At 38.2% G+C, this 14296-nt stretch overlaps 1 non-coding gene across 1 annotated transcript; it reads left to right on the top strand.

Annotated features, from left to right (window-relative positions):
• The first annotated feature begins 472 nt into the window (after nt 1-472).
• On the top strand, nt 473-580 carry LOC130964592 (small nucleolar RNA R71). The gene has a single exon (XR_009080681.1). It is a non-coding gene; the product is annotated as a small nucleolar RNA R71 (small nucleolar RNA).
• Nucleotides 581-14296: the final 13716 nt, after the last annotated feature.

Below are 14296 nucleotides of genomic sequence, written 5' to 3'. Positions count from 1 at the left end.
TTCTTCCACCATTATTGTTGTTGAAACCTTGTTGAGGTCTCTGTTGATCCTTCCTTGTTGTATAGGTGTTTCCATAGGGTTCTCCCATGTAATTCACCTCTTCCATTGAAGGGTTCTCAGGATCATAAGCTTCTTCTTCAGATGAAGCGTCCTTAGTACTGCCTGGTGCAGCTTGCGTTCCAGACAGACTTTGAGAAATCATATTGACTTGCTGAGTCAATATTTTGTTCTGATCCAATATGGCATTCAGAGTATCAATCTCAAGAACTCCTTTCTTCTGGTTCGTCCCATTGTTCACAGGATTCCTTTCAGAAGTGTACATGAATTGGTTATTTGCAACCATTTCAATGAGTTCTTGAGCTTCTGCAGGCATCTTCTTCAGATGAAGAGATCCTCCAGCAGAGCTGTCCAATGACATCTTGGACAGTTCAGATAGACTATCATAGAAGATACATATGATGCTCCATTCAGAAAGCATGTCAGAAGGACACTTTCTGCTTAATTGTTTGTATCTTTCCCAAGCTTCATAGAGGGATTCACCTTCCTTCTGTCTGAAGGTTTGGACTTCCACTCTAAGCTTACTCAATTTTTGAGGTGGAAAGAACTTTGCCAAGAAGGCATTGACTAGCTTTTCCCAAGAGTTCAAGCTTTCTTTAGGTTGTGAGTCCAACCATATCCTAGCTCTGTCTCTTACAGCAAAAGGAAATAGTATAAGTCTGTAGACCTCAGGGTCAACCCCATTAGTCTTGATAGTGTCACAGATTTGCAAGAATTCAGCTAAAAACTGATGAGGATCTTCCAATGGAAGTCCATGGAACTTGCAATTCTGTTGCATTAGAGAAACTAATTGAGGCTTAAGCTCAAAGTTGTTTGCTCCAATGGCATGGATAGAGATGCTTCTCCCATAGAAGTCGGGAGTAGGTGCAGTAAAGTCACCCAGCACATTCCTTGCATTGTTGGCATTGTTGTTGTTTTCGGCTGCCATGGGTTCTTCTTCTTTGAAGATTTCTGTTAGGTCCTCTACAGAGAGTTGTGCTTTTGCTTCTCTTAGCTTTCGCTTCAAGGTCCTTTCAGGTTCAGGGTCAGCCTCAACAAGAATGCTTTTGTCTCTGTTCCTGCTCATATGAAAGAGAAGAGAACAAGAAAATATGGAATCCTCTATGTCACAGTATAGAGATTCCTTGAGGTGTCAGAGGAAAAGAAGAATAGAAGGAGAGGTAAAAGAATTCGAACTTATCAAGAAAGATAGAGTTCAAATTGTGCATTGAGGAGGAGTGTTAGTCCGTAAATAGAAGGATGTGAGAAGAGGGGAGAAAATTTTTGAAAATAAATTAAAAATATTTTAAAAACATTTTGAAAAAAAATACTAATTGATTTTCGAAAACTAAGAGTGGAAAAGAAATCAAGTGATTTTTGAAAAGATTTTGAAATTAGAAATTAAAAAGATATGATTGAAAACTATTTTAAAAAAGATGTGATTAAAAAGATATGATTTAAAAGTTATGGTTTTAAAAAGATATGATTGAAAAGATATGATTTGAAAAACAATTTAAAAAGATTTGATTTTGAAAATTAATGACCTGCCTAACAAGAAAGATATGATTCAGACATTAAACCTTTCTCAACAGAAAAGGCAACATACTTGAAATGTTGAATCAAATCATTAATTGTTAGCAAGTATTTTTGAAAATGGAAAGATATTAATTTTGAAAAATATATGATTGAAAAGATTTGATTTTGCAAAATTTTGAAAACTTGAAAAAAATTTGAATTGAAAAAAAATCTCCCCTCTTGTGCCATCCTAGCGTTAAACGCCCAGAATGGTATCCATTCTGGCGTTTAACGCCCAAAACACTACCTTTTTGGGAGTTAAACGCCCAGCCAGGTGGTGCGGAATTTATAACCCACACTTACTAACCGGCAAGTGCACCGGGTCGTACCAAGTAATACCTTACGTGAGTAAGGGTCGATCCCACGAGGATTGATGGATTAAGAAACAATAGTATTTAATAGAATTAGTTAGGCAAGCAGAAAAGGATGTTGGAAGTTCAAAAGCATTAAACAGTAATGTTAGACTTTCAGAAAGCAAAAGCAGCAATGAGTTGGGAATAAAATATGTAGAAAATAGTTAAGGCTTCAGAGTTATCTATTTTTCCGGATTAACTTTTCTTAATAACTATTTTAATTATGTAGGATTTAATTTATGGCAAACTATATGTGACTAGACCCTAATTCCTTAGACCTTTCTAGTCTCCTCTAAAGTTCATCAACTGCCAATTCCTTGGTCAATTAATTCCAATTAGACGATAAAAATCAATTTTCAATTTTCTTGCCACAAAAACTCTAATTACCCAAAAATAAGGGGATTATATGTCACGTATCCCCTTAAATCCAAATAATTAAAATTTAGGAGAATATGTTTTCAAGCTATTGTTCAAGTATAGAACTTTTTCAAGTTATACAAGAACTCAAATAGAAAGAGGGTCATACTTCCGTTCCACCCAAATTCATAATATAAAGAACGAAAACAATTCTTAAATATAAATCCAAAACATAAATTAAAATAGAAAAAGTAATAAAATTAATCCATACAAATAGACAGAGCTCCTAACCTTAACAATGGAGGATTAGTTGCTCATGGTTCAGAGTAGAAAATAAGGATTATCGTAAAAATTATGTGTGTCTAAATGTACAGAGTTCCTATTTATAATTAATCCTCATAAATTTAAAATCTAATTCTCTAAAAAATAAAAATAATATCTTTTCCTAAAAGATAAGATTTGAATTTAAATTCAAATTAATTAACAGATCTTCAGTTGATGGGTGGAGACCACTTAATTTGTCCATTCTGCAGCTTCTAATCTGTGTTTTCTGGGCTGGAAAGTGGGTCAAAACAGCCCAAAATTTGTAACCAGCGTCATTTGTATTTTTGCAGATCGCGCATGTGACGCGTCCGCGTCGTCCACGCGTTCGCGTCAATTGTGCATATTCCAGTCCACACGATCGCGTCAGGCACGCGATCGCGTCATTGCGATTTCTCCATTCCGCGCGGTCGCGTTAGGCACGCGTCCGCGTCGGTCTTCGCTGGTCATCTTTTTGGTTTCTTCTTTTTCTCTGCAGAAACTTCATCAAATCCTTCCGAATGCTACCTAAAATAAATAAAATTGCACAAAACTCAAAATAGCATCCATAGTGGCTAAAATATAATTAATTCTAATTTAAACTCAACAAATTAGGTGCAAATTCACTAGGAAAAGATAGATAAGATGCTCACGCATCACAACATCAAACTTAAACTGTTGCTTGTCCTCAAGCAACCAAAACTAATATAAGCTTAGGATGTGAATTTGCATGAGAATGAGAGTTCAATTAAGCTCATGTCTCTTTTTATAGTGGGGTTTATAATTGTAATCCTGAATAGTTTTTGGCATCTCACTCTCCTTTGAATCAGAAGGATGTCATTGTCATTCGGAATTAGAATCCGGATAATATTATGAATTCTCTGATTTTTATAATTCAGTTTAATCCTTGAACACAGCAAAATTTACTTTAATTTATTTTTCTTTGGTGCTTTGCACCTTGAGCCTAGCCGTGACTTTAAATGTTTTGTCTCAAGGATTACTTGACACAGAAACACCACAAGCACTTAACTGGGGAACTCTCTTTGAGTTCTGATTTTTCTTTCAGTTACTCCCAGACAGTGGTGCTCAAAGCCTTTGGCATATTCTGTTAAATGTAATTGATCTCGACTCTAGGTGTTCTGTCTCAAGGATCACTTGACACAATCACACCACAAGCATATGACTAGGGAAACAACTCTTTGAGCTTTTAATCATGTTCGACCTCCCTAGTCATTGATGCTCAGAGCCTTGGACCTTGCTTTTATTATTATTTATTTATTTATATAATGATTTTTTTTCTTTTGCTGTTCTTTTGCTTCAAGGATTAAATTTTTGTTTATTTCAGAGAAGTCATAATGATTCTCTAAATTCCTGTTCCTTATACATCAACATCCCTTGATTCAAATTCAAATATACACTGTTCATATCATGCATTCAAAAAATCACAGAAAATACCACCACATTTAAGTAAATAAGACTATTCTTAGAATTAAACTCAATTTCTCATGCAATACATCACTTCTGTTTTCTTTTCTTTTTAGATTCAAGTTCAATGAGTGGTACATGAAACATCTTTTCAGCATTAAAGCAATTAAAAGAAAACTAATCCTAGAATTCTAACTAAAAAAAGATCATGAAACAGACAAAGTAAAATAGCAGAAAACCGGAACATAACATAGAAAAAGAAAAGAGGAATAAAAATGAAAGGAACTCAACCACCTTAGTTATCCTAGCTGTCGCTTTATTCTTCAGGTTGTGCTCCTTAATGAAGATTATTTGCCTCCCTTTTGTGCCAGAAAACCAATAAGCGCAGCGTCCAACAACACCAAACTTAAAGGTTTGCTTGTCCTCAAGCAAATAAGAACTGAAAATAGAAGAGACAAGTATTATGAGGAGAGAAAAATAAAAGGATAAAAGAATAAGAGAGAATTAGGATTGGGAGAGAGAGAGAAAAAGAAAACTGGGCGGCGAACCAGTGTGGCGCAAGCGGCGCGAACGCGTGGGATACGCGTTTGCGTGGGTCGCGCCTTCCCAAAATGACGTGGAAGCGTCAGGCACGCGATCGCGTGCCCTGAATTTTATGCTATTCGCGCGAAGCCAGCAGCGTGCCCGCGCGACTTTCTTTTCGCATGGCTTGGGATGCCTATTTTCATACGACGCGATCGCGTCGTTCATGCTAACGCGTGGATGGCCATTTATGCAACCGACGCGATCGCGTCGGTCACGCGTCCGCGTGACCAATTCCGTGCGTTTAGCACAACTCTTGCCCCAAGCCAGCACAACTCTCTGCCCAAACACTCTTTTACGTCGATTTCGCAGGTCACGCGTCCGAGTCAGTGAGGCGGTCGCGTGGATGGCAAAAAATTACAAGCGACGCGAACGCGTGGGACACGCGATCGCGTGGGCTTGTTTGTGCGAAAGGCTCTATTCTCGCGCCACTCCCGCGCAACTCTCTGTCAAATTTATTTTTTCACACACATCCATCTGACGCAAACGTGTCAGCGATGCTTTCACGTCGTGTGTGCGTTTTTTTTTTGAAACATAGCTTGAGGTGTTCGGTTCCTGGGAGAACATAGCTGCATGATCAGAAAATTAGTAAGAACTCAATAAAAATAAAATAACTAAGAGAAATTACTACGAAAAATAGTGAAGGATACGAAATTATCGGGTTGCCTCCCGACAAGCGCTTCTTTAACGTCACTAGCTTGACGGTCAGTTCTGCTAGTTCAGCAGATGAGTGGACCTCTGGCGGTCAATCTCGCCTCCAAGATAGTGCTTCAACCTTTGGCCATTCACGGTAAATTTCCTGTCAGAATTTTTTTCCTGTATTTCCACATGACCATATGGTGAGGCTCTGGTAACCACAAACGGCCCTGACCACCGGGATTTCAGCTTCCCGGGAAAGAATTTGAGCCTTGAATTATATAGAAGCACTCTTTGTCCTGGCTCAAAGACTCTGATGGCAATTTTTTTGTCATGCAGTAACTTGGTTCTTTCCTTATAGAGCTTGGCATTCTCATAGGCTGAATATCGGAATTCATCAAGCTCATTCAACTGACGCATCCGCTTAATTCCTGCAGCTTCTGAATCAAGATTCAGATACCTAACTGCCCAATAAGCCTTGTGCTCCAACTCAACTGGCAAGTGACAGGCTTTGCCATAGACTAACTGATATGGAGACATGCCAATTGGAGTCTTGTATGCTGTCCGGTATGCCCAGAGAGCATCATCAAGCTTCCTAGACTAGTCCTTTCTTGAAACACTGACGGTCTTCTCCAGAATCCTCTTAAGCTCCCTGTTAGAAACTTCAACCTGTCCACTTGTCTGAGGGTGATAGGGGGTTGCCACTTTATGACGGACTCCATATCTATGCAGAAGAGAGTCTAGCTGTCTGTTACAGAAGTGACTTCCTCCATCACTAATGAGTGTCCTTGGGACGCCAAACCGGCTAAAGATATACCTCTGAAGAAAGCCCATTACCACCTTGGCATCATTGGTGGGCAATGCCACAGCTTCCACCCATTTGGACACATAGTCCACTGCCACTAGGATATAGTTGTTTGAATGTGAGGGTGGAAAAGGTCCCATGAAATCAATACCCCACACATCAAACAACTCAACCTCAAGAAGTCCCTGCTGTGGCATTTCATGGTTGGCAGGGAGATTTGCAGCTTTTTCACAACTGCCACAGTGCTTTACAAATGCTCTTGAGTCCCTGAAGAGAGTCGGCCAGTAAAACCCGCTCTGAAGGACTTTTGTAGCTGTTCTCTCACCACCAAAGTGGCCTCCATAATCAGACCCATGACAGTGCCAAAGAATCTGCTGTTTTTCCTCATCTGGGACACATCTCCGGATTATTCCATCTGAGCACCTTTTAAAAAGGTATGGTTCTTCCCAAATGTAGTACTTTGCATCAGTCAATAGCTTCTTCACTTGTTGCCTACTGTACTCCCTTGGGATAAAATTCATGGCTTTGTAATTTGCAATGTCTGCAAACCATGGTGCCTGCTGAATGAGGAACAATTGTTCATCCGAAAACGTCTCAGTCACAGCTGTGGGTGGTTGTACTCCTGCTTCAGGCTCAATTCTGGAAAGATGGTCAGCTACTTGATTCTCTGACCCTTTTCTGTCTTTTATCTCAATATCAAATTCCTGAAGGAGCAACACCCATCTGATTAATCTTGGTTTAGAATCCTGTTTGGTTAGAAGGTACTTCAACGCAGCATGGTCAGTATAAACAATAACCTTAGAACCAAGTAAATAGGACCTAAACTTATCAACAGCATACACAACAGCTAATAATTCCTTTTCTGTGGTTGTGTAATTCTTTTGAGCATCATTTAACACACGAGTGGCATAATAGATGACATGTACAAGTTTGCCATGCCTCTGTCCTAAAACAGCTCCTATAGCAAAATTACTAGCATTACACATTAATTCAAATGGTAAATCCCAGTCAGGGGGAGCTATAATGGGAGCAGAGGTAAGGTTTGCCTTCAGAGTTTCAAAAGCATGCAAACAATCAGAATCAAAGATAAAAGGAGCATCAGCAACCAAGAGGTTGCTTTGAGGTTTAGCAATTTTAGAAAAATCCTTTATAAATCTTCTATAAAATCCTGCATGACCCAAGAAACTCCTGATTGCCTTAACATTAGTAGGTGGTGGTAATTTTTCAATTACCTCCACCTTTGCTCTATCAACCTCAATCCCCTTACTTGAAATCCGGTGTCCAAGAATAATGCCTTCTGTAACCATAAAATGGCATTTTTCCCAATTTAAAACAAGGTTTGATTCTTGACACCGTTTCAAGACAAGAGATAAATGTTTAAGGCAGGATTCAAAAGAATTATCAAAAACAGAAAAGTTATCCATAAATATCTCAATAAACTTTTCAACCATGTCAGAAAAAATTGAAAGCATACACCTCGGAAAAGTTGCTGGAGCATTGCAAAGTCCAAATGGCATTCTCCTGTAGGCAAATACTCCAAAGGGGCATGTGAATGCTGTCTTCTCTTGATCTTGAGGGTCCACTGCAATTTGATTATATCCAGAATATCCATCTAGAAAACAATAAAAAGCATGACCATCTAACCTCTCAAGCATCTGATCAATGAAAGGGAGGGGGAAATGATCCTTCCTTGTAGCAGTGTTGAGCCTCCTGTAGTCTATGCACATTCTCCATCCTGTGACTGTTCTTGTAGGAATAAGCTCATTCTTTTCATTCTTGATCACTGTCATCCCGCCTTTCTTGGGAACTACCTGCACAGGACTTACCCAAGGACTGTCAGAAATAGGGTAAATAATACTTGCTTCCCATAATTTCATTACCTCTTTTTGGACCACCTCTTTCATAGTTGGATTGAGTCTCCTTTGTGGTTGCACAACTGGTTTGGCATCATCTTCAAGAAGAATCTTGTGCATACACTTAGTTGGACTAATCCCCTTCAAGTCACTAATGGTCCACCCAAGAGCTGTTTTATGACTCTTGAGCACTGAAATAAGCGCCTCTTCCTCTTCAGGTTTCAGAGAAGAGCTAATAATCACTGGGTATGAATCATTTCCACCCAAGAACACATATTTCAGGGAAGGAGGTAAGGGTTTGAGCTCAAGCTTGGGGGCTTCCTCCTCCTTGCTTGGCGTGTTCACCAGCTTCTTTTGGGGTGGTGAATCATCAACTTCAACCAATTCATACTCAGAGATAGGATCCAGAACATCATCAAGTACCTCAGATTCCAGTACTTCTTGAACAAGTGGTTCGATAACATCTATTTTCATGCACCCCTCAGAATCATTAGGGTGCTTGAGAGCTTCAAAAACATTCAGTACCACCTGTTCTTCATTGACCCTCAGGGTTAATTCACCCTTCTGCACATCAATCAGAGCTCTACCTGTAGCTAAAAAGGGTCTACCAAGTATAATAGAGGGTTTTACCTCCTCTTCCATGTCTAATATAACAAAGTCAACAGGGAAGATAAATGGTCCTACTTTAACAAGTAAATCTTCAACCACACCCACAGGTAATTTAATAGAAAGATCAGCAAGTTGAAGAGAAATACGAGTAGGTTTTACCTCCTCAATTTGAAGCTTTTTCATCACTGAAAGTAGCATGAGGTTGATGCTAGCTCCAAGATCACATAAAGCTCTCTGAATGCCGACTTCTCCAATGGTGCAAGGAATGACAAAACTCCCTGGGTCTGGCATCTTCTCAGGAAGGGTGTGTTGAATAATAGCACTGCATTCCTTGGTTAACACCACGGTTTCTTGCTCCTTCCAATTCCTCTTGTGGGTCAACAATTCTTTCATAAATTTAGCATAGAGAGGCATTTGCTCCAGAGCCTCTGCAAAAGGGATGTTGATCTGCAGCTTCTTGAAGACATCTAAAAATTTAGAGAATTGCCTTTCTTTGGACGCCTTCTGAAGCCTCTGAGGATATGGCATTTTGGCTTGTATTCAGGGGCCTTTGGTAAGGTGGGATAAGTGTCAAGAGAGTCAGGAAACGGGTTGTCTGCACGCTTAGGTGGGGCGTGCTCTACCTCTTCCTTTTTCTCCTCTGGAGCTTCCTTTTCAACTAGATCTTCATTGACCTTGGTCTCAGAACCAGCTACCTTACCACTTCTCAATTGAATGGCCTTGCAATCTTCTCTTGGGTTCAGCACTGTATCACCAGGGAATATATTTGAAGACCTTTCAGGTAATTGCTTGCTCATTTGACACATTTGCACCTCCAAGTTTCTAATAGAGGCTCTAGTTTCTTGCATGAAGCTCATCATCATCTCCCATTTAGAATCTTCTTGAGATTTTGAATTTGTCTGCTGGTTGCTGTTGCTGAGAATGAAATTGGCGGTTATTATAGCTGTTCTGTTAAAAACCGCCCTGAGAACTATTGTTGAAGTTCTGAGGTCTCTGAGGTTGATCTCTCCACCCAAAATTTGGGTGATTCTTCCATCCCTGATTGTATGTCTTAGAATATGGATCATTGTTGGGATTTCTAGGACCACTCCCCATGTAATTCACCTGTTCAGAAGAGGGTTGAGCATAATCATAATTATCATTTTACACAAAGTTACCTGTCATGTCATAGGATGTATCTTGGGGTGGATTTTGAGTGTTGATAGCTGAGACTTGCATGCCACCCATCTGTTGAGTAAGTAGATTTATCTGCTGAGACATAAGCTTGTTCTGAGCAAGAAGAGCATTAACAGCTTCTACTTCCAACACGCCGCTTTTCTGAGCGGCCTCAGAGTTCACAGGATTCCTGTTAGATGTGTATAAATATTGGTTGCTTGCAACCAATTCAATCAGCTCAATAGTCTCCTCTGGTGTCTTCTTCTTGTGCAATGAACCACCTGCAGAAGTGTCTAGGCTCATCTTGGACATCTCACCCAGGCCTTCATAAAAGATATCCAGTTGGGTCCATTTGGAGAACATGTCTGGAGGGCATTGCCTAGTCAGTAGCTTATATCTCTCCCAAGCTTCATACAGAGTTTCACCATCCTTCTGTCTGAAGGTCTGAACCTCCAACCTAAGCTTAGTCAACTTCTTAGGTGGGAAAAATTTTGTGAGAAACTCAGTAACAACTTTGTCCCAAGTATCCAAACTCTCCTTTGGTTGGGAATCTAGCCATAGCTTTGCTTTATCCCTCAGAGCAAATGGGAAAAGCATGAGTTTGTACACCTCTGGGTTTACTCCATTTGTCTTCACAGTATCACATATCTGCAGGAAATCAGAAATAAATTGATTGGATCTTCATGAGGAAGTCCATGATACTGGCAGTTTTGTTGCACCAGAGTGACCAATTGTGGCTTCAACTCAAAGTTGTTTGCAGTTATAGGGGGCACCACAATGCTTTTTCCATAGAGATCCGCAGTAGGGGTAGAATAGGAGCCAAGCACTCTTCTCTGCTGATCATCCCCATTCGGATTTACCACATTGGCATTAGCATTATTATTTGCCATAGTGGATTCTGCAGCCTTGCAAAGTCTTGCTTGTTGTAAACGTCGCCTGAAAGTTCTTTCAGGTTCAGGATCAAAGTCTAAGAGATGTTCTTTGTCTCTGTTCCTGCGCATAAACAACCAGAAGACAAGAAAAGATGGGACTCTCTATGTCAGAGTGTAGAGAAGTCCCTGTGAGGTAACCTGTGTAAAATAATAAAATAAAAATACTAAATAAATAAATAAAAAATGCAAAAGTTTTAAAAATAAAAATAAACAGGAATAATTAAAAAAATAAAAATAAATAGAGAACACCAAACTTAATTTCAGAAATTAAAACAAATATTAGTGCTCTTTATTTATTTAATTTATTATTTTTTTAAATTAAAGATAAAAATAAAACAAAACTAATTATAGAAAAAATCAATAGACGGAAACAAAAAACGAAAACAAAAAAATTAAAAATAAAATAAAATAAGAAAATAAAATAAAAATGAAATAAATAAATAAAAATTAAACGGACTAAAGGAAAAAATATTTAAAAAAAAACAAAAAAGAAATAAACGAACGGGGGGAACGAAAAAAGGAAAACAAGCGAAATTTTTTTTAATTTTATTTTAAATTTTTTTTTGAAAAATAATAAAACAATATTTTTTTAATTAAAATTAAAATTAAAACGCCTAATCTAAACAATCAAACAACTAATAGTTGTTAATCACAGTCAATCCCCGGCAACGGCGTCAAAAACTTGGTGCGGAATTTATAACCCACACTTACTAACCGGCAAGTGCACCGGGTCATAATACCTTACGTGAGTAAGGGTCGATCCCACGAGGATTGATGGATTAAGCAACAATAGTATTTAATAGAATTAGTTAGGCAAGCAGAAAAGGATGTTGGAAGTTCAAAAGCATTAAACAGTAATGTTAGACTTTCAGAAAGCAAAAGCAGCAATGAGTTGGGAATAAAATATGTAGAAAATAGTTAAGGCTTCAGAGTTATCTATTTTCTCGGATTAACTTTTCTTAATAACTATTTTAATTATGTAGGATTTAATTTATGGCAAACTATATGTGACTAGACCCTAATTCCTTAGACCTTTCTAGTCTCCTCTAAAGTTCATCAACTGCCAATTCCTTGGTCAATTAATTCCAATTAGAGGGTAAAAATCAATTTTCACTTTTCTTGCCACAAAAACTCTAATTACCCAAAAATAAGGGGATTATATGTCACGTATCCCCTTAAATCCAAATAATTAAAATTTAGGAGAATATATTTTCAAGCTATTGTTCAAGTATAGAGCTTTTTCAAGTTATACAAGAACTCAAATAGAAAGAGGGTCATACTTCTGTTCCACCCAAATTCATAATATAAAGAACGAAAACAATTCTTAAATATAAATCCAAAACATAAATTAAAATAGAAAAAGTAATAAAATCAATCCATACAAATAGACAGAGCTCCTAACCTTAACAATGGAGGATTAGTTGCTCATGGTTCAGAGTAGAAAATAAGGATTATCGTAAAAATTCTGTGTGTGTCTAAATGTACAGAGTTCCTATTTATAATTAATCCTCATAAATTTAAAATCTAATTCTCTAAAAAATAAAAATAATATCTTTTCCTAAAAGATAAGATTTGAATTTAAATTCAAATTAATTAACAGATCTTCAGTTGATGGGTGGGGACCACTTGATTTGTCCATTCTACAGCTTCTAATCTGTGTTTTCTGGGCTGGAAAGTGGGTCAAAACAGCCCAAAATTCGTAACCAGCGTCATTTGTATTTTTGCAGATCGCGCATGTGACGCGTCCGCGTCGTCCACGCGTTCGCGTCAATTGTGCATATTCCAGTCCACGCGATCGCGTCAGGCACGCGATCGCGTCATTGCGATTTCTCCATTCTGCGCGGTCGCGTCAGGCACGCGTCCGCGTCGGTCTTTGCTGGTCATCTTTTTGGTTTCTTCTTTTTCTCTGCAGAAACTTCATCAAATCCTTTTGAATGCTACCTAAAATAAATAAAATTGCACAAAACTCAAAATAGCATCCATAGTGGCTAAAATATAATTAATTCTAATTTAAACTCAACAAATTAGGTGCAAATTCACTAGGAAAAGATAGATAAGATGCTCACGCATCACCAGGTACCCTGGCTGGCGTTTAAACGCCAGTTTTCCTTCTTCACTGGGCGTTTTGAACGCCCAGCTTTTTCTGTGTAATTCCTCTGTTGTATGTTCTGAATCTTCAATTCTCTGTTTTATTGACTTGAAAAGACACAAATTAAAAAATTTTTTTGGATTATTTTTAATAATGAGACTAAGATCAAATAAACAGTGCATGCAAGACACCAAACTTAGAAGTTTGTATACTATTGACACTAACAAAATGAGAATGCATATGAGAAACAACAAAACGCTCAAGACAAGAGAATTTAAAGATCAGAACAAGGAAATCATCAAGAACAACTTGAAGATCAATTAAGACACATGAATGAATTTGAAAAATGCAAGAAGAAAAAAACATGCAATTGACACCAAATTTAAAATTAGACACTAGACTCAAACAAGAAACATAAAAATATTTTTTATTTTAAGATTTTATAATTTTTTTGGATTTTTCGAAAATTAAGTGGAAAAGAAAATAAAGATATCAAAATTCTTAATGAGAATTCCACGAATCATGCAATGTTAATCTAAAGCTTCAGTCTAAAGAAATTAGACATGGCTAGCCAAGCTTCAGCAGGACATTGCATTCAAGAGCTAAATTGATGAGAATCAATCAGCTTTGGTGATGATAAGAACATCACCTTGAAACACTAGAATTCATTCTTAATAACTCTGAAGAAATGCCTAAGCTAAGCAACAAGATGAACCGTCAGTTGTCCAAACTCAAATAATCCCCGGCAACGGCGCCAAAAACTTGGTGCACGAAATTGTGATCATCAATGGCGCCATCAACATGGTATGCTCAATTGTAATCTCAACTCTTTATCACAACTTCGCACAACTAACCAGCAAGTGCACTGGGTCGTCCAAGTAATAAACCTTACGCGAGTAAGGGTCGATCCCACGGAGATTGTTGGTATAAAGCAAGCTATGGTCATCTTGTAAATCTCAGTCAGGCGGATTCAAATGGTTATGGATGATTTATGAATAAAACATAAAATAAAGATAGAGATACTTATGTAATTCATTGGTGAGAATTTCAGATAAGCGTATGGAGATGCTTTGTCCCTTCCGTCTCTCTGCTTTCCTACTGTCTTCATTCAATCCTTCTTATTCCTTTCCATGGCAAGCTGTATATTGGGCATCACCGTTGTCAATGGCTACAGTCCCGTCCTCTCAGTGAAAATGTTCAACGCGCTCTGTCACAGCACGACTAATCATCTGTCGGTTCTCAATCAGGTTGGAATAGAATCCAGTGATTCTTTTGCGTCTGTCACTAACGCCCAGCCTTCAGGAGTTTGAAGCTCATCACAGTCATTCAATCCTTGAATCCTACTCAGAATACCACAGACAAGGTTTAGACCTTCCGGATTCTCTTGAATGCCGCCATCAATTCTAGCTTATACCACGAAGATTCCGATTAAGGGATCCAAGAGATATCCACTCAATCTAAGGTAGAACGGAGGTGGTTGTCAGGCACACATTCATAGGTGAGAATGATGATGAGTGTCACGGATCATCACATTCATCAAGTTGAGGAACAAGTGATATCTTAGAACAAGAATAAGCCGAATTGAATAG

The sequence above is a fragment of the Arachis stenosperma genome, chromosome 2 (assembly GCF_014773155.1).
Source record: "Arachis stenosperma cultivar V10309 chromosome 2, arast.V10309.gnm1.PFL2, whole genome shotgun sequence".
Taxonomy (NCBI): Eukaryota; Viridiplantae; Streptophyta; class Magnoliopsida; order Fabales; family Fabaceae; genus Arachis; species Arachis stenosperma.
The sequence above is the reverse complement of the archived record's forward strand: the minus strand, read 5'-3'. Positions and strand labels throughout refer to the sequence as shown.